The 27234-nt window shown below is 38.7% G+C and overlaps 1 protein-coding gene and 1 pseudogene across 1 annotated transcript in view; one reads left to right on the top strand and one right to left on the bottom strand.

The window, feature by feature from the left end:
* FMN2 (formin 2) overlaps window positions 1–27234 on the top strand; it is a 417308-nt gene that overhangs the window by 103299 nt on the left and 286775 nt on the right. The gene's annotated exons all lie outside the window — the stretch shown is intronic.
* On the bottom strand, window positions 12862–13212 carry LOC102863228 (annotated as a pseudogene).

Genomic DNA, 27234 nt, shown 5'->3' with positions numbered 1-27234 from the left:
TTAATCAATGAAATTGCTTATCTCTTTATTATTGCAGATGTTGTTCTTGTTATGTGCCATCGAGTTGCTTATTATCCATAGTGATCCTACACAGAGCAGCTCTGAAGCCTGCTCTGTTCTAAGCTAGTCTCACTAATTTTGATACACCAACCCCCATTGCCCAGTTTCTATAATAGTCCATCTCATCTGGCTTCTTGCTCTCCTTCACTGTCCCTCCACTCTTCCAAGCATGATGTCCTTCCCCAAAGACTGGCCTCTCCTGGCCACATGCCCAAAGTATATAAGACAGAGCTTCAAAATCCTAGCTTCTAAGGAGAAACTTGTTTTCAACCTCTCCAAGACAGACCTATTTGGTTTCATGGTGGTCCATAGTATATTCAAAACTCTTCTCCAGCACCATAATTTGAAGCCATCGATTCTTCTTCTGTCATTCTTAGTCATTGTACAGCTTAGATTAAGAAGATCAGGGAGTGGGCTCAGATCCTGTCCTGTGTGAATCTATGGGGTTCCCAACACTGAGTTAGGAGAGCTAAAGGTGAAAACCCAAACACTGGTTGTATGTGGAATCGCAGGCAGATACACCTAAACTATACATCATTATCAGGGCAACATGATTGATTTTAATTTAAGTAATTATCCTACCTTTCTGTTATATAACATAATAACTGAGACAATTAAGATGGCCAATATAGAACTCAAACAAAAGAAAGTGGGCCCCACGTCTTCTGTCTTTTTCTTTATCCTTCACCAACAACTTATTACTAAATACTGTTGGTTCATAGGTGTATCTAGAAACTTTAGTTTTACTTTGCTTTATGGATTATTGCCATTAAATCTGGGCCAAACTACCTTGGTCTTGGTCCTGGACTCTCCTAATTGATCTCTGTGATTCTACTGTTGCGCATCCCTTTTGTTGTTAAATTATTTTTTTGCTTCTTATAACGCTTGGTTGAGATGCTTTCCCCTTCTCATCATTTCTGGAGTCTTGTTCATAACTATTTGGTCTTCATTAGCTAGACTCTCAGCTATATCTTACTCTGTTTCATTTCTCATTACTGTGCTGAAAGCTTTTGTGAAATACAGATTCTTAAGCCATGTGTTTGAGAAACATTAGTTAAATCTGAGATCAGCCAGGTTTATAGGAAAACTGTGCCCAGAAAAATGGGTTTTGTTTCTATTAGATTTCTATTCAGAGGATATGGAAACTGCTCTTAATGTTCTTTTAGTCAAAGGAAGGGCTATTTTTGCATTCTCAAACATTAACTTGGAAACCTATTCAGGCCGTAGATTAGGGCTTCTAGAGTTGTTCTGAGTTTTTCCTCTGATGAACTGTATAGTCTTTGGTTTTACTCCTAGGTTCCTATAAAGTTGAGTTGGGTTTTCTGTCTGTTGTAGGATGTGGCTCTTGTGTCAGTTTTATGCAGATGCACTATTTGTTAAAAGTGGCTGTTATTTCCCCACTTATTGTTTCTTTGTCAAAGACCAGTTGAGCATAAGTAGATGAGTTGATTTCTGGGTTCTCAATTCTGTTCCATTGATTTATGTGTTTGTTGCTGTACTGGCACCATGCTGTCTTGACCACTGTTGCTATGTAGTAGGATTTGAGATCAGGGAACCTGATGCCTCCTGCCTTGTTTTTCATTTTCAGTAGTGCTTTGAAGTCTCTTTCCAGAAGACTCTTTCAGAGTATCTTTCCAGTCCAGACAAAATACTATCATATCATCTGCCTATAGAGATATTGTTTCTATAGGCACAACAAGACCTCCAATACAATCCTATTTGTCTATTTGGATGCCTATTATTTCCTTCTCTTACCTTACTGCTTTTGACTATGCAAAGGCATTTGACTGTGTGGATCACAACAAACTGTGGTTAACTCTGAGAAGAATGGGAATCCTAGAACTCTTCTGGGAGACCTATTCTTATACCTTTTCTTCCAGGTTCCAGAGGCCACATGCATCCATCCCGCTGACAATGAGACTCGAGAGAGTCACCCTGGTTCTCCAGGCGTGGCCAAACATTTCACTATTTTACCATTTCAGCATGCCCAAATGCTGGCAAACTCTGGACCAGAGACCCCTAATTCATCTACCAAGTCCACTCTGCGGCCACCCACTTGGGGCAAAAAGAAAGCCACAAATCCCCTAGTGTTCCTGACTTGCCTCTCTTTCCAGGCTCCAGAGGCCACATGCATCCATCCCGTTGACAATGAGGCTTGGGAGAGACTTATACCAGGAACAAACACTCAGAACAGAGCAAGGAAACACTGCATGGTTTAAAATTGGAATGGGGGTATACCTGGAATGTTCTATCTCCATACCTTTATAATCTATATGTGGAACAGATCATCTGGTAGGCTGGGTTCTGTGAGGAAAAATTTGGTATCACAGTTGATGAAAGACTCATCAACAGTCTTCATTATGCAGATGACACAACCCTGCTTGCTGAAACTGAGGAGGACCTGAAGCACTTACTGAAGAGGGTAAAAGACTGTAGCCTTAAATACAGATTGAAGCTCAACATCAGAAAACAAAGATTTTCACCACTGGGCTAATTGGCAGCATCATAATAGACAGTGAAGAGATTAAGATTGTTAACAGCTTCAGTTTGCTTGGCTCCACAATCACTGCTTGGTTCTAGCAGCCAGAAAATTAAAAGACAACTTCCACTGGGAAAGTCTGCTGTCAGGGACCTCTCCAAAATGCTGAACAGCAACAATGTCTTTCTGGAGACAAAGCTACACCTATTCTAGGCCACAATCTTTGCAGTTACTTATTATGCATCAGAAAGCTGGAGAATGATTAGGGATGATAGAAAAAGATTTGATGCCTTTGATCTGTGGTGCTGAAGAAGAGTATTGAATATACTATGGACTGCTATGAGAACAAACAGGTTTATCCTAGAGGCGATGAGAACAGGCTGCTCCTTAGAGACGAGGATTCTGAAGTTCTGTCTGATATGCTTTGGACATGTTGCAAGGAGGGACCAGACCTTGGAGAGGGACATCATGCTTGGGAGGATGGAGGGACAGCGCAAAAGAGGAAGACCCTTGATGAGATGAATTGATTCAGTGACTGGATAACGGGAGTAGGTATGTCAAAGATAATAAGCTTGGCACAAGATAGAGAAGGATTTAGGGCTACTGTACATAGGGTCACTATGAATCGCAAGTGACTCAATGGCACATAACAACAACACAACAACAAGACTTCCAATACAATACTGAATAAGAGTGGTGATAATATACATCTTTACCTAGTTCCTGTTTTCCTGGGAATGACATTAATCTCTCTCTCCATTCCACTATGTTGGAATAGGAGAATTGAATACTATCTGAAAGGAATGGATGATTAGATATTACATGTATGATAATTAATATTGGATAAGGCATGCATTACAAAGTTAATTCAGGGAGTGGGAGGAGGGAAAAAACCCTTTATCAATGAATGAATGATACCTATTCTTTCTGTAAACTTTCATTAAAATCACAATTAAGACTGAAATACAAAAAAAACCTAAGATACACCTGAAAAAACACATACACTTAAAAACAAATAAAAATTAATTTCTTTGTAATTCAAGTGGTAGAAGATTCTATGCTGGTACTGGAGTTAATGAAGGAGTATTTCCTTAAGATTGTTTTTTAGTGTTTTGGCTGGGAAATTGCTGAGATAAGAGAGGAAGTGAATTGATCTCCAGGTGGTTAGCAGATTCTTCCATGGAAATAATGCCACCTTTTATTTCTTAAAAGAACTTCCTCTCCTTAACACTTGCATTACTTCACATAATTACACTTATTTGAATAAAAAAAAAGTAAAATGCTTGCATTCAAATTGCAGAAAGTAACTTTGAATAACCATCTTTAATAAAATGTATTAAATTTCTTTTTACTCAGTATTTAATGTGGCCCATCTGCCCAGCTCCTGAAATTTTCTGCGTTTTGCTGCTTCTCTTATATTTATAATCAAGTTTTTCTGGAACCTATATGAAGTTCTGAAGTATACAATATTATAAAACACGCAAGTATTAGACTATTAATTTTGAGAATTAATTGGTCATTTGAGTTTATCAAATTTCCAAAATATCCTGTTGTTGTTCTTATATGATGTCACACCAGCTACAACTCATAGTGACCCTATAAACAATGACTCTAAGCCTTACCCTATCCTGAGCCAACCAATCCATCTCCAACACACCCAATCCCATTGCCACAGTCACTGTGTCAATTCATCTCATCCAGAGTCTTCCTGTCCAGTCTTCCTTTTATCCTTCCAAGCATGATATCCTTCTTTAAGGCCTGCCCTCTCCTGACAACATGCTTAAAATTTGTGAGACAGTTTCAAAATCCTTGACTCTAAGGAACTAGCCTGGTTTCACCCACTCTAGGACAGACCTGTTTGTATTCTTGGCAATCCTTGGAATGTTCAATGAATAGGAGAACATACCATCAACTGCCAAGAGAACAAAAAAAACTCTTTTTCAACACCACTCAAAGACACTGATTCTCTTCTATTATCTTCATTCATTGCCCAGCTCTCAGATGCACAGGCAGGCACAGGAAGCAATTGAGAAGACTATGGCTTTAAAGGACATCGTTGCTCTTTAGTTCCCTGGAGAAATCCTGGACAGCAGATTTCCCCAATACAACGGTGCCAAGGGTGTTGATTGTAGATCCAAGCAAGATGAAACTTTAGTTTTTTTATCTATCATGATGCTGCCTATTTGCCTGGTAGTGAAAATTTTTGTTTTCTTGATGTTGAGATGCAGTCCATATTAAAGTAAATTTTAATTTATTTTTTTAACTGATTTTCTGCAGCAGACACTTCAAATCCTTCTCAATTTTAGTAAGCAAGATTTTATCATCTGCATAATGCAGGTTGCAGATAAGTCTTTCTACAATCCTACTGCCACATTCTTCTTCATAAAGTCCAGCCTCTCAAATTATCTGTTCAGTATATATATATTGAAAAGGTATGGAGAAAGAATATAACCCTGACATAGACTCCTTGATTTTGAGCCATGCAGTGTTCCCTTGATCTGTTTGTTTGAACGGTCCCTTCTTGGTCTGGGTATAGGTTTCACATGAGCATAATCAAGTGTTCTAGGGTTCCCATTCTTGTCAATGCTAGTCACAATTTGTTGAGATCTAGGAAAGTTGTTTTTATTTTTAAATGTAAATTTTTAGTGCTTTTACCTTTAAAGTTGGTATAGAGGATTAAGAAGTTAATATAGACTGACATGTACATGTAAAACATACATACATGATACATGTTGTTGTTGTTGTTGATAAGTGCCGTTGGGTCGCAGGCGACTCATAGTGACTCTATGAAGGAGAGTTCTCCACACTTGACATGATACATAGAAGAAACAAAACTGAGCATCTTCAATGTAGATGTACATGAAGCACATAAAATGTAGCACAATATAGGAAGTGCTGCATTATATCTGAGAAAATGAAGAGCAGATTAATTTTACAGATTTTTAAAAATATCATATTTTATTACAGATACTAAATACTCTTGATTCTCTTTATAAGTTGTTTAATTATACCTCATGTATAGGCATAATGTAAATGAGATACTATTCATGTTAGTTTTTATTACTTTATCCTGCTAATGTCAGAATTTCTACTACTGTAATTTATTCTTTTGCTGATTATAGTCATTCACATTGTGCAGAAGAGAAGAGTAGGTTGACATTTCATTTTGGCATGTCTTAGGTTCAACAACTATCTACTAGGTGTTAAATTTAATGGAAATTTGTCATTCTTGCTTTAGAAATGTCTTCTCATTTATACTTGATATCTGTTGAATGCATTCAGCCTGAACTAGTTTTGACCAATGGAACACTGACAGAATGGACTTGGATTTTTAAAATGTAAATCAGGATGGATTCAGAATGCTAACCTGAAGAAGAAAGAACTTTCATCTATCTTTTACATAACCCTGTGAAGCACCAGCCTTTTCAAACACAGTCATAGGTTTCCCCTGCACTGGAGTGACTCTGTTGAAAAGGATTCTGTTTTTTCCTTAAAACAACAGTGGTGGTGGGGGTGGGGAATGAAAAAAAAGAAAAGGTAAAACCAAGCAAAACACAAAAAACCTTGCCTGTTAGGATTCTAGTTGGTCCATGGCTTTGAGTAAGGTCATACTGATATTTAACAATTGCTTGAGACTAAATCTAGTGAGAATTCTGATTTAAGTGATGAGAGCTTGTTTCTTTTCCAAACACCATTAAGAACTGTGTGATGTCACTGGCAAGATGAAATTGAGCTAAAGATTTCTAATAACTGTAACTCTAATAGCCATATCTTAAATAACCATAACTCCCTGCTGTCCAGTCAATTCCAACTCCTAGTGACCCTATAGAACAGGGTAGAGCTGCCTCATAGGGTAACAGTACCTCATAGGGATGTCATACCTCAGAGGTATGATTGTTATATTACTACAGTACCTCATAGGTATGATTACTATAGCTATGATACCATCGCTATAATGACCATATTATCAAGTACCTCATAGGTATGATCCCTATATTATTTGGTATCTCCTGGGTATGATTACTGTAGTACCTCATAGTTATGATTACCTCATAGAGTAGCAAGGCTATATTTCAGGAACCAGTCTGCCTCATCTTTTCCTCTCAGAGTGGTTTCTGGGTTTGTGCTGCTGACCTTTTCATTAGCATCTGAATGCTAGACCTCTATACCACCAGAGTTCACTGTAAAAGGATTATTCTTTTTGAATTCATTCTTCTTCACTGAAATTTTGCTTGCATCACCTGAACTTTAGACAGCCCCTTGGAGTGGGCATTATAAATGTCCATTTTCTAGAAGACTGGAAGCAAATCCAGGTCAGTTGAATTCTGAAAAACTTCCTCTTAAGTGCTGTGCATTGTGCTGAAACTTCTGAATCCATTTGAGACTATCAAAACAGGTTATGAGTACAAATGTGGCCATATTTCACAAGTGTGTTCAAATGCACCAGTACAAGTTCTGGCCAGGGCCTACTTTTTGCATATAGTTTTAGAAAAGAAGAATTATCTAATAGAAACAAGATAAAGCAAATACTGTGGTTTTCCCATGTAACCATAAAAAACCTTCCTGAGCATTGATAATATTTGTTATTTCATAAGTCCTAATTATTACATTAAGTACTTTAGAAATGGCTTCTTTAAAATCTGTGCCTGATTCTGTTTGGTTGTATTTGAGCTCTGTAGAACAAAGTCCTGTTGATGAAGATGTTGTAGTTGTTATTTGCTGATGAGCCAGAACCATCTCATAGCTGACCCCCAGTACATTTTCAGAGGCGGTAAATCCCACGAGAAGAGATTGTCCATCCGCCCTGGAGCACCTAATGGATTCGAACTGTGTGCTTTGTGGATCGCAGTGCAACTTGTAATCACTGGGTCACCAGCACTCCCTGTGTATGAAGGTAGACCTTATTTATAAATGATGATAGTAAGAAATGTAACCGTATTTCTGTTGCTAACTGCTGTCCAGGATGTCTTGATTTGTGGTGACCCTGTCCACATGGAAGCACAATGTCAGCTGGTCTTGGACTGTGTACATCATCATTGCTTACTGTCTTGTTAGGATCCATGCAAATTTCACTGGCTAAGTTTCCCTAATCTACCTTACTCTGGAAGCTTTGCTGCACTCTCTTCAGCATCATGTTGTTGTTATGTGCCATTGAGTTGGAATCAACTCATAGTTGACCTTCCAGTGGTTTGCCATAGGCAGTAAATTGCATGGAGGAGACTGCCCATCCATTGCCAGCATCATAGCAATGTGGAAGTCCATTGACAGAGAGGTAGAGGCATTGCATCAGGTACTGGATGGGAATTGAACCCAGGTCTTTCCCATGAATGCAAGAATTCTACCAGTGAGCTGCCAGTGTGTCAGCTATAACAATAGTATATTCTACTAATTATTGAGTACATTTTGTTCTAAGTATTGACTTATTTTTCTGTAAGTAGAGCTTATTTTATGGCTTGATCTCAATTCTAGCTTGCTTCCAGTGCTCTAAGTGGAATTTTAAGGTGAAATTTTTATTTTGGTTTCTCCTTCTGTGAAAATATCTTTTCTATACATGATACTTATGCTTGGTACATATTTTCCTGGAGCAAATTTTAAGACCACACATACAGCTAACACCTTTGAAACAATCTCAGCACTTGTGTTTGAAGTCTGGATTCTGAGGATGGAGAATCTTATTAAATCATTTGTGCAGTTTCTGTAACATTTTCTTCTTTAGAAATTTTTCATTGTGGGCATTTATATAGTCCTTTGCCCCACACATCCAACTTCAGATTTGTCAGTGTCTAATTCTAGAATTCATGAGATGAATTGCATTGGGAAAATAATACTGTCAGGGTCCTCTCCAGAGTACTAAAGAGTAATGATGTCACTTTAGAGAGTAAGGTGTAACAGATCAAATCCATGGTCTTTTCAGTTGTTTGCTATGTATCCAAAAGCTGGACAGTGACTAAGGATGACAGAATAGATGCCTTTGAGTTGTGGTGGTGGAGAATCTGTCTTGATTTAATTAACAGTCAACTGTAAATTGATTGGTTGTTTTAATTTAATTAAGCTGATTGGTAATTTTTACTGAATTAACAATCAGGTGGAAGCTGATTGGTCATTATGATTGAATTAGCAATCAGTTCTGGGCTGAGAACCTCTCGTTTAACCCAATCAGGGCATGGAGGGCAGACCTTTGTGCTTAAAAATCAATTTGAAACAAGGGTTTTAAAAACCCTCAAGCCTGGTGTGAAGACTGATTTGCTATTAGAGTTACAAATTAAATTGGCAGTTTGTTGTGTTTTAAAACATTGCTCTAATTGGTACAGCACTTGTCTCTCAGTTTGCTGTACTGAGATAGCTTATGGATTACTATGATACTGAAAGCTGTGCCACTGGTGAGTCAAATGCCATATGGGTTAGGTATGGTAGATATGATTTATTTAGTAGAGTTTTCAGATTAAGATGGACTAAGAAGCAAGATTGGTAATCTACTTCTTAAATAAGAGGCCTTTGATAACTCTATGAATACAACAGGACCACAGATAGTTACAGTAGTGCAGTGGTAGAGCCCAGACTGGAAGTTAGTTGAAATGAGGAAAAACAGTGATAAACATCAGTTAGTAATTGGAACATAGACTATATATAGCTTAAATGTTGGAAAATTTGAAAATGTAAAAAATACATGTAAAAGGCACAAGAATGTATGAACATTGACATACTAGGAATTATTGAGATAAGGTGGACCAGCTTTGGCCACTTTTAATCAGATAATCATATTTTATACTATGATGGGAATAATAAAAAAAGAAGAATGATGTTGCATTCATAGCCAAAAAATCAGTATTATGTTCCATCCTGAAATACAATGTTATGAGTGGTAAAATATTATCCATATGCATACAAGGAAGACCCATTAACATGACTATTATTCAAATATATGCTCCTACCTCTAAAGCCAAAAAGGAAGAAATTTAGAATTTTTACCAAATCATGCAGTCTGAAATGGCCTGAATATGCAATCAAGATGTGTTAATGACAGTTGTTGCCTGGAATGCAAGAGTTAAGAACAGTGAAGTAGGAATGTTGTTGTTATGTGCTGTTGAATCACTTGCAACTCATAGCAACCCTATGTAGCCATGAAACCTGCTCTATCCTGTGCTGACTTTATTGTCTTTGACACCTACCTTCATTATCCTGGTCACTGAAACAATTAATCTCATTGAAGGTCTTCCTCTTTTGTGCTGTCCCTCCACCCTCCCAAGCATGATGTCCTTCTCCAAGAACTGGTCCTTTCTTGCGACATGCCCAAAGTATATCAGCTGAAGCCTCAGAATCCTTGCCTCTAATGAGAAAACTGGTTTCATCCTCTCCAGCATGAACTTGTTTATTCTCCCAGCAGTCCATGGTATGTATATTCAATAATCTTCTCCAGTACAACAGCTCACAGTAGGAATAATAGTTGTAAAATATGGGCTCGATGATAGAAATGAGATTGGAAATAGAATGACTGAATTTTGTATTTTCAGTGACTTATTCATTGCAAATACCTTTTAAAAAGGCACAAATAATGACTTTACACATAGATCTCATCTGATGGGCTGCATAGGAATCAGATTGACTATATCTGTGGAAGGAATCAGTCATTGGAGAAGCTCAGTACTGGCAGTCAAAAGTAGGCCAGGGGTGGACTGTGGGTCAGATTATCAATTACTCATATGCAGGTTCAAATTGAGGCAGAAGAAAAGGAAAATAAGTCCACAAGAACCAAGATATGATCTTGAATCTATTCCATCTGAATTTTATTATCATCTTAAGAACATATTTGAGACATTGAACACCAGTGATTAAAGACCAGATGAGTTGTGAGGTGGTATCAAGGATATCATTCATGAAGAGAGAAAAAGGCCATTACAAAGACAAAGGAGAAAGCCAAAAACTGAAATAAGTGTCAGAAGAGACTCAGGAAATTGCACTAGAGCACCAAAAAGCCAAAACATGCCAAAGTGAGAGAGCTGAACAGATTTCAAAGAGTAACTCAAGCAGACAAAGCAAAGTATTATAATGGAATGTAGAGAAAGCTAGAATTGGAAAATAAAAAGGGGAGAACTAGCTCTGCATTTCTCAAGGTAAGAGAATGGAAAGAGAAATTTAAACCTTGAGCTGCAAGCAATATTTAAAGATGCTATGGGCAAAATATTGAAGCATCAAAAGAAAATGGAGAGAATACACAGAATCACTGTACTGAAAAGAACTGATTGACACTGAAAAATTTCAGGAAGTACTAAATGAGTAGAAGCCTATGGTAATGAAGAAGGAAATGGAAGCTGCATTGAAGGCATTGGCAAAAAATAAGCCAAAGGAATCGATGGGATTCAGTTGACTTGTTTGTTAACAGACATAATCCCGGATGCTCACCAATCTATGCCAGAACATTTGGAGGAAAGCTGTCTGGCCAAAAGATTGGAAGAGGTCCATATTTGTTCCCATTCTCAAAGAAGGTGATCCAATAGAATATGGAAACTACTGAACAATATCATTAATATGACATGCAAGCATTATACTGCTGAAGATCATTAAAAAATGGCTAGAATGGTACATGGATAGGGAACTGCCAAAAGTTCAAGCAGGATTTAGAAGAGGCCGTGGCACCAGGGATATCATTGCTGATAACAAATGGATCCTGGCTGAAAGTAAAGAAGACCAGAAGAATGTCGAGTTATGCTTCAAGTTATAGCTGACATTGAGGAGAATGGGAATCCCAGAGCACTTAATTGTTCTAATGTGAAACCTATACCTGGACCAGGAGGCTATTTTGTGACTAGTACAGAGAAACATTGCATGGTTTAAAATTAAGAGAGTGCGTCAGGGTTGTATCTTCTCCCATACATATTCAGCCTTTATGTTGAGCAAATTATTCGAGAATCTATAAACTCTATGAAGTAAAATGTGGCGCCAGTATCAGAGGGAGGATCATCAACAACCTTCATTATGCAGATGACACAATCTTGCTTGCTGACAGTGATGAGAACTTGAAGCATTTGTTGCAGATCAAGGAATGCAGTGTTCAATATGGATTGCATCTAAATGTTAAGAAAATAAAGATTCTTACTACTGTCAACAACTTCATCTTATTTGGATCTACAATTAACACCATTGGTATCAGCAGTCAGGAAATAAAGAGATGTAGTGCATTGGGAAATTCTGTTATTAGGTACCTCTCCAAATTGTTATTGTTGTTGATTGCCATCTAGTCGAGCACAACTCATAGTGACCCTAAGAACAAAAGGCCTGAAGCCTTTCTATAACTATTGTCATTTATGAAAATTCATAGAGCTTCCAGAGGCATATTGTTTAGGAAGTGGGTGCCACTTCTGCTACCAAACCTGTCTTAAACTGGGAGCTCCACCAAACACTGTCCACCATGGGGAACCATTATGGCATTCGACACCCCAATGGCACAAGGTTCAGCATCACAGCCACCCCTGGTGACCTCATTACTGCATATTGACAGAAGAGTGCTGTACCACTTAGAAGATTGTTCCTCTAAAACATAATAACAATACTTTTAAATATGAAAGCCATCCTTGAGGCCATGTTGACTCTAAACATGAGGCTTAAATAAAAAACAACCAAGATAGTATGTTTTTGTTATGTGCTGTTGAGTTGTCTGTGATGTATAGTGACCCTATCTATGTACAGCAGCTCTGAACCCTTCCCTGTCCTTGAGGAACAATGATGTCATTTGGAGGACTAAGAGTCACCTGATTCAGGCCATGGTTTTTCCAGTCACTTGCTATGCATCTAAGAGCTGGACAATGAATAGGGATGACAGAAGAAGCATTGATGCCTTAGAGTCTTGGTGTTTGAGGAGAGCACTGAACATTTCATGTACAGACAAAAGAAATATATCTTAGAGAGGGTGTACCCAGAGTGCTCTTTGAAGGCAAGATAATGAGACTTTGCTTAGGAGGGGCTATTCCTTGGAGAGGGACATGGTACTTGGAAGCATAGAAAGTTGGTAATGGTGAGAAAGACCCTCAACCAGGTCGATTTACATTGGTAACTGCTGAAATTGTCTCTAATGTGTCAGTAAGGGTAAAGATCTGCTGTTCATAGGGTTGCTGTCAGTTGTACTTGACTCCACAGCACCTAACAACAACAAAATAATTTGATAATTTCAGGAAGTGTGTGTGTGTATGTGCGTGTGTGTAAGAGAGAGACAGAGAGATAGAGAAAGCAAGCATTCACATGTGTTGTTGTAGAGAGAAGTAGTCTGTATACATAACCTTTTTTTTAACAGAACAAATTGTATGAATTTATTAAACATGTACCATTTTTTATTTAGCTTTCTGACTTTGTGCTTGTACCTTCAGTTTTCACAACAATTTTCTGCTCCTCAATAAGGAAAGCACGCTTGATCCTATCATGGACACACTTAGCACACATGGAACCACTGTAAGCTCTGCTGGCGTGTTTTTTTGGTTTTTACAACCTCATGAGAACTTAAGGTCTCACAGCATGAATACATTTAGTCGGCCCAGGCACACACCACATGCAGATTTTGGTATTTTTCCAACCTTCTTGGTATAAAGGTAAACAATTCTGATACCAGGGGTTCAGGACAGCCTAGTTCTATTAGAGGCTGTGTTGTAGGATAGCCTACGATGGTAGGTCAGACGCTGGACCATTTTGAATGCCTCTACAAATGTCTCCGGAAGAGGAAGAAGCTGTATACATAACCTTTTATGTCACTTTCCAAATTTGTTCCAACAGTCCCAGTTACTGGTGATAGTTTTACACCAGCCTCTGCTTCTGGACCTATAGCCAAGAAAAATGATTCTGCCACCTGCCACCAGAAAAATCGAATGAGGAGACAGAGGTTGGAGGGGAGAAAGTAGCAGTTTATTTTTATACATACATATAGGAGACACTACAAACTCTCTAAACTCTATAAATGTACAGAAATGAAATTACTTATAGAACAGAGTTCAGGTCTTTTGTTCAAAGCTTACTCTGAGTCATATTTGACTCAATGACACTTAACCACTGCTAAATGAGACTAGTGCTGTTATATCTAGAGGAATACTCTTCCACTTTGCACATCGCTCTTTGACAATGTGCTGTATAAAGAAACCTGGCTTTGCTGTGATGCTGAACCTTATGCCAACAGGGTATCAAATAGCATAATGGTTTTTCATTTTGGACAGTGTCTGGTGGAGCTCCCAGTTGTAAGATGGGTTTGGAAACAGAAGTGACATCCACTTCCTAAGCCACATGCTTCTGGAAATTCTATGAACTTGGAGAAGTGATGATGGTTATGGAAAAGCATTATGTCTTTAGTTCATAGAGTTGCTATGAGTTGTGCTCGACTCAAGGGAAATCAACAACAACAGGAGACACAGATGTATGAGTGTCTCAAATCTGTCTCTCTGTCTTGGAAGCTGTGAAGATTTGTGGATGGGATACAAGGCAGTGGAATGCGTGAGAATTCCACAGCATCATCTCTTGTCTGGCTGTCTAGGCCTGATCATTCTGGACAAATAGGCCCAGCTTTTTTCTAGGACCAGAGATACTGGCACTGTCCAGCACTTTAGAACCACAGCGGAGTAATCCCCAGCTATAGATCACAAAGTTTATGTCTTACTGTGGATTGCCAGGTAGAAGAAAAAGACTTCAGCTAGAGAACTATTTATTCTCAGTTCTAGGTTGCTGGGTAGACAGATGAACAACCTTGAAAAGGTTTGATAAGGAAGTCAGTAGTTTATTTCTGCCATGCTAAGAGGAGAAAACCTTTTCCCTTTTAATATGTTATAGTAAGAGTGTTAGTGTTTCTGCACAGTTATAGAATTGCGTTACAATCACCTGATAGCCTGTCCCTAATTTCTAGTGTGACGGAGCTCTGTTGGGCTAGTAGTGAAAAGCTGTGCTGCCAGCCCGAAGGCACATGGTTTGAATCCACCAGCTAGCTGCTCTGTGGGAGAAAGATGGGCAGTCTCCTCTTGTGTGATTTACAGTCTCTGAAAACCTGCTGGAAGGTCAGCTTTGAGTTCATTCTGACTCTGTGGCAAATAATAACAACAATAACCTCTGGTGTGGTTTGTACACAAAAAGAATTCCTAGAAACCAGTTTCCAGAATCCATTTCTGGATCCCTTGCTACTTTACTTTGCTCCTACATACAGAGTTAAGCTTGCAGCTGTCTTAGTATTTTCCAACCTTTTCACCTTTTAGTGCCCCTTGTAGGCAAAGATGACAAAGCTTCATCTTTCCTGCATTAGACATATTTCTAGGAGAGGCTGTAGCTTTGTCATCTTTGCCTACAAGGGGCACTAAAAGGTGAAAAGGTTGAAAAATACTAAGACAGCTGCAAGCTTAACTCTGTATGTAGGAGCAAAGTAAAGTAGCAAGGGATCCAGAAATGGATTCTGGAAACTGGTTTCTAGGAATTCTTTTTGTGTAAGGGCATCATGCTGGGAAAAGGGGAGGGTCAGTGAAAGAGAGAAAGTCCCCCAATGAGATAGATTAACACAGTGACTGCAGCAATGGGCTCAAGTGTAACAGAGATGATGAGAATGGTACAGGATAGGACAGGATGGTCTACTCAAAGAAACCTTAAAACAAGTATTTGCTACTAACCACTTCCAGCTCCCTTATTCAGAGTGGAAGCTATAGCTTGACAGTCTGTTAAGCTTTCAAGCTGCCTCTTTATTCAGAACCATTTGGCAGATGTTTTCTTCTTCACATCGCTGCCTGCGGCCTTTCCTGTGTGAAATGCCTTCCCCTTTCCTCAGCAACCACTTTATCCAGCCCACTCAGCTTGATTGTTTGTGACAGTGAGTCTACTGGGAAGTTTATAGTTATATGGGAACTCCCTTAACTGACCTCTACTTCTAAAAGTACTCCTTGCTTCTGATTTTCTACTAGTTTCTAGGCAATTTGATTCCAATTTCAATGCTCACAGAAGTATAGGCATTTTTTCTGAGAGTGTGTGTGTTTATGTGATTTCATTCTCATAGTTAAACGGAAAATTCATCTCTCTTTCCTTCTAGTAGATTATGATGCAGTTAATGAAAACTTTTTGAGAACCTTACACTCAGTTGGTAAAAAATGATTATGCTCTCTCCTTTCTTGTTCCTGTTGAAACCTAGTACATATTGTTGACTCAAAGCAACCCTGAATAGGATAGAAGCAAACACTATCTGATTCTGCATCAACCTCACACTCTGTTGTACTCTAGCCCGTTTTTGCAGTCATTGTGTCGGTCCATATTCTTGAGTCTTCTTTGCTGACTCTCTGGGTTCCTAAGAACTTTCCCCAGTATTTGGCCTCAAGATATCTCCCTGCTACCTCTTTCACACATTCTTGTTATGCACAACCCAGCTTTTCTGTAAATTTTCAAGTTTTATCTCTTTGGCAAGCTCTCATCCTATCTGTCTCTCTGACTGAGTGCTAGATCTGCATTTTAGATTTAACATGGCTGTAACCAGATTCCTTTGCAGAATTTTGTCACATGAACCCTTTTTCTGAAAGAGGAATTTCTGTTCTCTCTTCTGCCTGGGCTCAAAGCTTGGTATTTTTGTTGATGGTGGTTTTGCCTCTCACATATAATCTAGTCAGGTGCTCTGAGGGCCTTCCTCTTTAGCCCCTACCACCGTGATTTAGGACTCTTGCCTAAAGTTGTTGTTATAGGTACTATTGAGTTGGTTGCCAAGGAATTGTACTATCTATGCTAAGGCATGTGATTCGAATCTACCAGCCATTCTGTGGAAGAAAGATGTAGAATCTTTTTCCATGCCGTTTACAGGATTTAAAAACCTTCTTGAAGGTCAATTATGAGTCAGTTCAGACTTTGTGGTATATACTAAAAGGCCCTTGATGAGATGAATTGATTCAGTAGGTGTGCCAGAGACAATAAGGTTGGCTCAAGATCGAACACAGTGCAGAGCTGTGGTAGATAGGGTCGCTCTCAGTCACAATTGCACATAACAACAATAAAAGCAACAATAATAACAACTACAAGCAGGAGAGCATAAAATAGAACAGGACCTTCTAAGAATCAAAACGTTATGCACATCAAAAACTTCTCCAACAGGATAAAAAGGAAAGCCACAGATAGTGAAAAAAATCTTTGATAAGGGAAGCCTTCCCTAACATTAATACCTGATATTTGGACTTACAGATCCTTAAATTCAAGACACACTGTTCATAGCATTAGAAACTGGCAGCAGCTTGAAGCGTTTGGAATCACAGAAGCCTAGAAAGTTTGAGTTATAAACTATCATACTAAGGACTGGGTAGCAGGAGATAGGTGCTGAAGGGAGAAGGTAGGAACAGAATGGAATGCTAGTGGAGCAGAGAAACGAGTGGGTAAAGTCATACGGGTCAAGGGCAGGGGCAACACTGAAACTATTGGATATTTCTACAGTTGGGGAAATATTTTTCATCTGCTCTTTTTAGTAAAATGATTATCTGTCAGATACTATTCTAAATCTGAGCATTCAGAGTAAGACGGACTAGGAAGAAAAATTGTCTATCTGCTTCGGAAATAGCAGGCCTTCAAAAACCCTATGCACATACTTAAACAGCAGATAGGACAATGGAGGTGGAGCCCTCAAGTATGGAAACACACAGTAGGAGGAATAGTTGTAAGCAGATAACTAGTAATTGGAACATGGAATGTGAGAAACATGAATGTAGGAAAATTAGTTCTTGTTAAGGAAGAAATGGAACACATAAATGATGACATAGTAGGTATTGGCGAGATGAGATGGACTGGCATGGAGCATTTTGAGTCAGACAGTCATATGATATATTATTCTAGAGATGAAAAGGTCAGGAAAAATGAGGTTACTTTCATAGTTAAAAAGTCAAATCTAGATCCGTCTTGAAGTACAATGTTGAGAATGACAGGATAATATCTGTACACATACAAGGAAGTCCAGTGAATACCACTATCATTCAGATATATACATCAACAACCAGAGTCAAAGAAGAGGAAATAGAAGATTTCTATCAACTTTTGAAGTCAGAGATTGATTGAACATGCAATCAAGATGCATTAATAATAATGGGTGACTGGAATGCAAAAGTTGGAAACAGAGAAGAAGGATCAGTAGTTAGAAAACATGGGCTTGGTGACAGAAATGAAACTGGCGATAGAATGACAGAATTTTGCACAATCAACAATTTATTCATTGCAAATACATTTTATAAGAAAAATAAATGCCGGCTATACACATTGATTTCACCTGATGGTATGCATAGGAATCAGATAGATTACATCTGTGGAAAGAACTGCTGGAAAAGCTCAATATCAGCTGTGAAAACTAGGAACTGATTGTGGAACAGACCACCAACCACTCATATGCAAGTTCAAGCTGAAGCTGAGGAAAATTAAATCAAATCCATGAGGAACAAAATTTGATCTTTAGTCTGTCCCACCTGCATTTCAGAACCATCTGAGGAACAGATTTGAGGCCTTTAACACTAATGAGTGAAAACCAGATGAGCTGTGGGGAAACATCAAGAATATCATCTAGGAAGAATGCAAAAGGTCATTACAAAGACAGAGGAGAAAGAAAAGACCAGAATGGATGTCAGAGGAGACTCTGAATATTGCACTAGAGTTTTGAGAAGCCAAAGCAAAGGTAAGAAATCAAGATATTAAGGGGCTGAACAGAAGATTTCAAAGGGCAGCACAGAAAGACAAAGTAAAGTTCTTATAATGGAATATGCAAAGAGCTGGAGTAAGAAAATCAAAGGGGCCAAATCCACTTGGCATTTCTTAAGCCCAAGTAACGGAAGAACAAATTCAAGCCTTGAGTTGCAATATTTAAGGATGCTTTGGGCAGAATATTAAATGGTCCAGGAAGTATTAAAAGAAGATAGATAGAGTATACAGAGTCATTGTTCCAAAAGGAATTGGTGGACACAGAATAATTTCATGAAACAACATATGAGCAAGAGCCTGTGGTGATGAAGAAAGAAGTTCAAGCTGCTCTGAAAGAATTGGCAAGAAACAAGCCCCCAGGAATTGATTGTATACCAATTAATGTATTTAAACAAACAGATGCTGCCCTGGATGTGCTCACCAAGTTGTGCCAAGAAATCTGGAGGACAGCCACTTGGCCAACTGACTGGAAGAGATCTGTATTTGTTCCTATGCCAAAGAAAGATGATCCAACAGAGTGTAGAAATTATTGAACAATAACATTAATATCACATGCAAGCAAGATTCTGCTGAAGATTATCCAAAAATGACTAGAACCGCATATCAACAGAGAACTGCCTGAAGTGCAGGCTGGATTTAGAAGAGGCCATGGTACTAGGCATATCGTAGCTAACGTTAGATGGATCTTGGCTGAACGAGGAGAATACCAGAGGAATGTCTATTTGTGTTTCATTGACTATGCAAAGGGGTTTGACTGTCTGGACTACAACAAACAGTGGCTAACTCTGAGAAGAATGGTAATCCCAGAACACTTGATCATGTTAGTGCAAAACCTCAATATCAAGAAAACTAAGATTCTCACCACTGGGCCAATTGGTAGCATCATCATGGGTGGTGAAGAGATTGAGATTGTTCACAGTTTTAGTTTTATCGGCTTCACAGTCAACACTCTTGGTACCAGCAGCCAGGAAATTAAAAGACATGTTGCGATGGGAAAGTCTGCTGTTAGAGACCTCTCTAAAGTACTGAAGAGCAACGATGTCAGCCTGGAGACTAAGGTGCGCCTGATACAGGCCATGGTCTTTGAAATCACTTTCTATGCATCAGAGAGCTGGACAGCTGGACAGTGTCTAGGGATGATAGAAGGAGAGTTGATGCCTTTGAGCTGTGGTGTTGGAGAAGAGTATTAATATACCACGTACTGGAAAGGAAACAAACAGGTTTGTTCTGGAGAGGGTGAAGCCAGGCCGCTCCTTGGAGGCAAGGATTCTGAAGCTTAGTCTGACATACTTTGGACATGTTGCAAGGAGGAAGCAGTCCTTGGAGAGGGACGTCATGCTTGGAAAGGACAGCGCAAGAGAGGAAGACCCTGAATGACATGGATTGATTCAGTGTCTGGGGTAATGAAGGAGGTGTGTCAGAAACAGTGAGATTGGCACAGGAATAGAGCAGAGTATAGGGCTGTTGTACATAGGGTTGCTATGAGTCGCAGGCGACTTGATGGCACATAAGAACAACAACAACATACTTGGACCAGGAAGTAGTTGTCAAAACAGTGTAAGAGAACACTGTATGGTTCAGAATTGGGAAGGGTGTATGCCAGGGATATTTCCTGTCACCATACCTTTCAATTTATATGCAGAACGTGTTATCTGGGCATCTGGTCTTTATGAGGAAAAATGTAGCATCAAGATTGGAGGAAGAGTCATCAACATTCTGCATTATGCAGATGACACAACCCTGCTTGCTGAAACAGGGGGACCTGAAGCACTTGCTGCAGAAGGTCAAGAACTACAGCCTTCATTCAATATAGATTGAAACTCAGTATCAAGAATACAAAGATTCTCAGTACTGTGACAATTGGCAGCATCATGATAGATGGTGAAGAGACTGAGATTGTAAACAACTTTCGTTTGCTTGCCTCTACCATCAACACTCTTGACACCAGCAGCCAGGAGAGTTAAAGACCTATTGCATTGGGAAAGTCTGCTGTTAAAGACCTCCCCAAAGTACTGGAGAGCAATGATTTCAATCTTAATACAGACCATGGTCTTTGCAGTCACTTGCTATGCATCAGAGAGCTGGACAATGATTAGGATGATAGCAGGAGAATTGATGCCTTCGAGCTGTGGTGTAGTGGATGAGTATTGTATATGTTGAAGACTGCTAAGAGAATGAACAGGTCCATCCTTGAGAGGATTAATCCAGACTGCTCCTTAGAAACAAAGATTCTGAAACTTCATCTGTCATATTTTGGCATGTTGCAAAGAGAGACCAGAACTTGGAGAGTAATGTCATTCTTGGGAGGGTGGAGGGATAGTGGAGGAGTGGAAGATCTTCAGTGAAATGGATTGGTTTAGTGACTGAGGTAATGGGGGTAATTGTGTCAGAGATGGTGAGATTGGCACAGGATAGATTAGGGTTTAGGGCTATTGTACATCAGGTTGCTATAAGTCGCAGGCTACTCGACAGCATATAAAAACAACAACATACCAGTGTGAGCCATTTCTTTGAGGTAAATCTTTGTCTTTTTCATATAAGCATCAGTGGTTTTTGCTTCTTAATGAGAACCCTATTTAAAATTCCTTGTTTCATATCCTCTTAAGAATCCAGCCTGAATATGTGTTAGCTCCCTGTCAATGTACTGCTTTGACCATTTTTAATTATCCTCAGTAAGATTTTTACCTACATTGTTTATGACAGTAATGATACTGTTGGATAGTTTCTGCATTTTGTTGGCTTGCCTTTCAGTAAGTGGACAAAAAGGCAGATCCCTAATAGTTAGGTGACCACGTTTCCAAGTTTCTTCATATGCGCTGATTTTCAAAATGGCTTTTCTAGTCCATGGCTTTGACCTTCATCACATGACTGAGTGGGAATATGCAAATAAGATACTTATATTACTGTTGAGGGTTTTGATCAATCTTGCCTTCCCTCCAGGTGTAAATTGAGCAGATTTAGCTGCAGAAGTGGGACTCTAAGTACTCGAAATTTAGAAAAAAGCTCAAGTCTTGTGTGTACCCATTTGAACTACTGTAGAAGTCAGAATTGGACCTAGATAAGAGTAACAGTAACAGCAGAACAGAACTAGAGGCCAACATGAGACAGAGCTGACCTAAAACTTTTACCTCTGGAGCCAAAGTTGGGAATCATTACTCAACCCTGCCAGAGGACTAGGGAGAGTGGGTATGCCATAATTGGCTGGACTATGTAACACTGACCTAACACCATGAAGCTGAAGGTTAAGGCCCATGAGCGCACTTGAGAAGTTGTCCTGACTGAAGATTTACATCCTATTTTCTACCTGAATCATAGGTAACCTATTAACTTTCTTAGTAAATAGCATGACCATGAGGATAGGTCTGTGAATTCTGTGTGGACATGATAATTCATTAGCAGACCCAGTAGCGGAACAGTTATAACCCTGTGAGGGTGGTTGATGCTAGAATTGGTAGAAGTACTTGCAGGAGTGGGAGCTATGCACAGGAATGAGCTTTGTGTTGTGAATGTTGTTCATAGGGTTAGCGGAGGCCCCTAATGGAATTAGTAGAGGTCAGATACGGCCATCTTATGCCATCTGCACTGTTTACATTTGGCACAGGTGGTTAAGCACTTCCAGTACTCCATCCATTTGTTGAAACAGATTAGTTGATGTTTTGTTGATTCCTGGAGCCATTTGTCATGAGTATCTTCAGCACATCTTGGACGTCTTCCTTTAACACCATCATATCTTGATCTTATGCCACTTCCTGAAGTGGTTGAATATCAACCAGTTATTTTTGGTACAGTGTCTCTGTGTATTCTTTCCATCTTTTTTTTTGGTTGGAACAGGCCCTCCATTTTTAATCTCTCTACTTAATAAGATATTATTTCTCTTTAACTCTAAAACACTGTTGAGTGTTCTGTTTTCACATCTAATTTTGTCCATGCCCTGCCTACAATCCAGATCCTCCATGCTCCCTACCAAGTGGCTGTTGAATCCATTCTTACTCATGGGGCCTCTGTATGTGAGAAAGTAGACTTTTGCTCCATAGAATTTCTAGTGGCAGGTTTTTTTGTAAATAACTCTCCAGGCCTTTTTTTGTCAGGTAAATTTGGTACATTCAAACCTCTAACCTTTCATTTAATAGCTAAGTGCTTAACTTGTGCCATAGAGGCAGCTTCATGCTCCCTACTTTGTCCTTTCTAACTTTCCAGCTCCTTTTAATCAACATCATTGACACCAGGCACATCTCACAAATTTTGTGTCCCGAGTTTCTTTTTAAATTTTTTTTATTTTAATAAAAGTTTAAAAAGACTTTGGATTTCCATTCATTCATTGTTGCACTTTTCTTTCTGCCCAATCCCCCACCCCCAGTTAGCTCTTCTCTTTGAAAAGTAAAACAAAAATTATTTCATTGTTTTACAATTCCTCCCCATAAGTCCACTCCACTATGCAGCCTTTGTTCTGGACTTCTGTCATAACAATAGTACCTAATCACATATCCCTTTTAAATAGTTCTCCCTCTCATCTGTTTCAATGGAGTATACATTAATTATCCCCTCTTAAGTTCCTCCCAACCCCGATGTCAGTCCCATTTTACAACAGTGGCACTTTGCAGTATTTGTCCTTTTGTGACTTAGATATTTCACTCAGCATAATGTCCTCCAGAATAACCCTTTTTGTAAAATATTTCAAGAGTTCCTTGTTTTTCAGTGAAGTATAATATTCCATTGTGTGAATATAGCAAAATTTCTCTATCCATTTGATTGTTGATGGGCACTTGGGTTCTTTGCAACTCTTTGCTATTGTGAATAAAGCCACAATACACATGGGTGTACATATATCTGCTTGGGTAGCAGTAATGGTCTCTTTAGGGTATATTCCCAGTAGTGGAATTGCTGGGTCAAGTGATATTTTTATTTGCAACTTTTTGAGAAAACACCATACTGCCTTCCATTGTGGTTGCACCATTTTACACTTCCACCAACAGTAAATAAGGGTTCCAGTTTCTCCACAGCCTTGCCAGCATTTGTTGTTTGCTGCTCTGTTAAATTTTGCTATTCTTACTGGGGCAAGATGATATTTCATAATTGTTTTGATTTTCATCTCTCTTACTGCTAGGCATTTTGAGCACTTCTTTGTGTGTTTGTTTGCCATTGAAAGTATAAATTGCTTTTGGTAGTATTGCCATTTTCACAATATTGAGTCTTCCTATCCAAGAGCCAAGTACATTCTTCCATTTCTCTAGGCCTCGTTTTGTTTCTTGTAGTAACATTTTGTAATTTTCTTTGAATAGATCCTTTGTGTTTCTGGTTAGATTTACTCCCGAGTATTTCATCTTCTGATTAGCTATTGTGAAGGGTATTTCTGCAGCAAGCACTTACTTGTCTATATTTGTCAGGTGTATTTAATTTCCTTATCTTTTAGAGGCCTCTTTTGGGTTATTTTATTCCTACTTGCATTTCCTTCTTTCTCCTTCCATTGGTTTAAATTGCTCCTCTTCTCATTCTCTCATTTTCTCTTTTTTAATGTGTTTAAGGTAAACATATGTACAGAAAATATGATTCCCATTTAATGATTTCTTTAAAAATATAATTAATTTATATTAGATAATTTTCCATGATTTTTCATCATTCTCATTTATTCTCTTATAATTTTCAGTAATCTAGTTTCCTAGCCTCCTACTCGTCTTGGATTTGCTATGGAGCAATTTTGACCATTTGCTCTTATATTATTGTTGTTTGCTTTTGAGTTGGAACCAACCCATAATGTAACCTTCCATGAGTTTTCAGAGGCAATTAATCACCTGGTTGGAGATTGCCCATCCTTCTCCCACAGACCTCATACAGATTATTTTTTAAAGGAATTTATTACTATTGGTACCATTCTTGATTATGTAAGCCAATTTTTTATTTAAATAAAAGAATATGTATGTCAAGGGCTATTTTTGGTTTAAGGTTAAAATTGTCTTAATGTAATAGTCTGAGGGTGTCCTGTATTCTGAACTGGTTTGTTAGATGTGGAGCTTTTTAAGACTTTGATTTCTGTTCTACAATTTGCTCCTCTTCATGCAGGATCCATTAATTCTTGTCAGAATGGTCAGTGGTATCTGGGCCCTATCTAGTTCTTTGGGTCTCAGGGTCAGTAAGATTGTAGTTCATGTAGAATTTTAGTCCTGTGGAATATTTTCTTCTATGAGTCTATGGTCTCCTTTCTTATCTCTTCTTGATCAATAGTAATCAATTATTACATCTTACATGAAATTCACATGCTTTTAAAATCCAAGATACTACTCATCTTATTGAGAATGTTGTCATTCCAGTTAACAATGTTGTCCCATGAGACTGTATAGCCTTCTGCCTTCATATTCAGAATACTAATCTCAATAATTTGGTAACATCTAAGAAATATTTATGCTTGTGTCCCCATGTCATTTATAATATATATGATTATTAATACATGCACAAATATATCTTTATTTACCTATACCTGCAAATGCATCTATTTGTACACACATAAATACTGTCTGCTCATACTTCTGGATGTGTGGAAGTAGCCTTGGTAGTGTATTGGCTAAGTGCTTGCCTCTTTACTGAAAGGATGATAGTTTGAATCTATTAAGTGGTCTGTGGGAGAAAGCTTTGTCTGTCTGACTTTGTAAATACTTAAAACCCTACAAACCTGATGGTGGAGTTCTGCTTTGTCTGGTAGGGTCACTCTAAATCAGATTTCAACTCCATGGCACTATATATATATATTTTAACTCTATACCTATCTACATGTTTGTATAGCCACATAAATAGTTTTTTGGTTGTTACTGATGTTTCTCTCCCCCTCCACCTGAATTCTCAAGATAGATATTTAACTTACTTAGTCTTAAAAATTATATCTGTATGTACATTTAAAATTTCTCCCTATACATGTCAACTCCATCCTAATATTATCACATTTTGTGTTTTTATTATCATATAATTTGGGAAATTTCTGTAGATAGACTTGAGTAGGTAGATGGGAAGACTAAGATAGGCTGAGATTCTGGGCTTTGGGTCTGTAGCGATTGAAGAGCCAGGACAGAAACTTGTGCTTTGAGCATTTTCTGCTGGGGAGCTAAAATAGGTTTGAAAGTATCATGTTATCTGCTGTTAACAGGTTTTCAGAGATTATAAATCTCATGGGAGGAGATTTCTCAGTGGAGCAGCTTATGGATTTGAACCATGTGCCTTTGGGTTGACAGTACAGCTCCTTACCATTTAGGCCACCAGAGCTAGTTCTGTATTATCGTACATTCTAGTAAATACGGTTGAAATATGATGGGAAAAAATGATGTAAACCCAAAATGTTTGTAGCATGCTTTTATCATATTTTGTGCTTTGGTGAATGATATAAACCAAATCAAATAGTTGAATCTCCTAGGATATTTATACTGCCTCTTGTAAATGAGAGGTCTGGTGGCTTTAGTGGTCAGAAGTTTTACTGCCCACCTGAAGGTACATGGTTTGAATCCACTAGCTTCTATGTTGAAGAATGATAGGCAGTCAACTCTCATGTGATTGACTGCCTGTGAAAACCTTCTGGAGGATCAAGTGTGAGTCATTTCGAACTCAAAGGCATATATAAAGAATAATTAGTACATAAAATAATAAATGTCTGGTGGATGAGTGGATATTTTAGAATGTTGAAGCATATGCTAGAGTCTCTTTGTCATTGGTCATATTGCCTGCTTTGGAGTCCCTTTGTCCCAAGGACAACCTCTGCAGTGCTTTGAATGAATATAATCTCCTTTAATAGCCTGAATACCCATGATTACTCAGCTCTCTTAGGTGGGCTTCTTTCAGCTCTTAGGTGCTCACATGCAAACACAGGGTCTGATGCCCTAATGATCTGTTTTCTATGACTTGCAGTCCTTGTGGTGCCATTATTTGGGAAGTTCCGTTTTCTTCTTGGTACCAGGTGTAACCAGGGGTCTTTCTGTCCCGTTATTTTTGGTCAGCAGCTTGGAAACAGGTCTTTCTTTGCCAAGACGTCATCCATTTCTTTCACTCACTTATTAATTTATTGACTTTTTTTAATGCTTTCTCTCTCAAAACAGTTCCCAACCTAGACCTAATAAATGTTCTTTTCCTTAGCCTTCTGTTGTAGGAGACAAGAGAGCCATTGGTTAGCAGCACCAGATATAGCAGGTCTTATGATAAGTGAAGAAATAGTTTTTCAGAAGACATCATATTCAGATGCATTGCAGATGCTGATTGTCTAGCTTTTCTTCTCTAAAATTCCCTCACAGGCCTACAAAACATCTATACTTCCAAAGAACAAAGCTTTGGTTTTAGTATTGAAAAGAAATTCTTACAAGTATGGCTATGATAATGAAGGATGATATTTGTGTATTTGTGTTATGAATCTGCACTGAGTAGTGCAAGGTTCTGATCCACAAAAAGCAAACTTATAACACACAATGGAAGATCAAACTGTGTCCTGAAGCTATCCACAAAAAGCAGACTTATAACAACACAAGGGGAGATCATACAGTGTTCTGAAGATTACGTTCCTGGCATATATTTTTGCAAGGATTAGTCAGTATATTTACAGATAAGTGAACTGCACAGTAAAGGGCTTCAAAGTGAGAAAAACAAACTATACACTCTTCTCTCTTGATATGATCCAGTCAAGATAAAAATTCATATGTTGTTGTTGTTATGTGCCGTCGAGTCGCCTGCGACTCATAGTGACCCTATGAACAATAGCCTTAAACTCCGCTCTGTCCTGTGCCAATCGCACTGTCCCCGACACTCCCTTCCCAATTATCCCAATCACTGAATCAATCCATCTCATAGAGGGCCTTCCTGTCCTGCGCTGTCCCTCCGCCCTCCCAAGACATGATGTCCCTCTCCAAGGACCGGTCTCTCCTCACATGTCCAAAGTATGTTAGACGGAGCCTCAGAATCCTTGCCTCCAAGGAGCCACGCAGTTTAACCCTTTCCAGGACAAATCTGTTTGTTTTCCTAGCAGTCCATGGGATTCTCAATACTCTTCTCCAGCACCACAGCTCAAAGGCATCAAT

This window comes from Elephantulus edwardii, unplaced genomic scaffold (genome assembly GCF_000299155.1).
Source record: "Elephantulus edwardii isolate Elephantulus edwardi_28Jun2011 unplaced genomic scaffold, EleEdw1.0 scaffold00331, whole genome shotgun sequence".
Taxonomy (NCBI): Eukaryota; Metazoa; Chordata; class Mammalia; order Macroscelidea; family Macroscelididae; genus Elephantulus; species Elephantulus edwardii.
The sequence above is the reverse complement of the archived record's forward strand: the minus strand, read 5'-3'. Positions and strand labels throughout refer to the sequence as shown.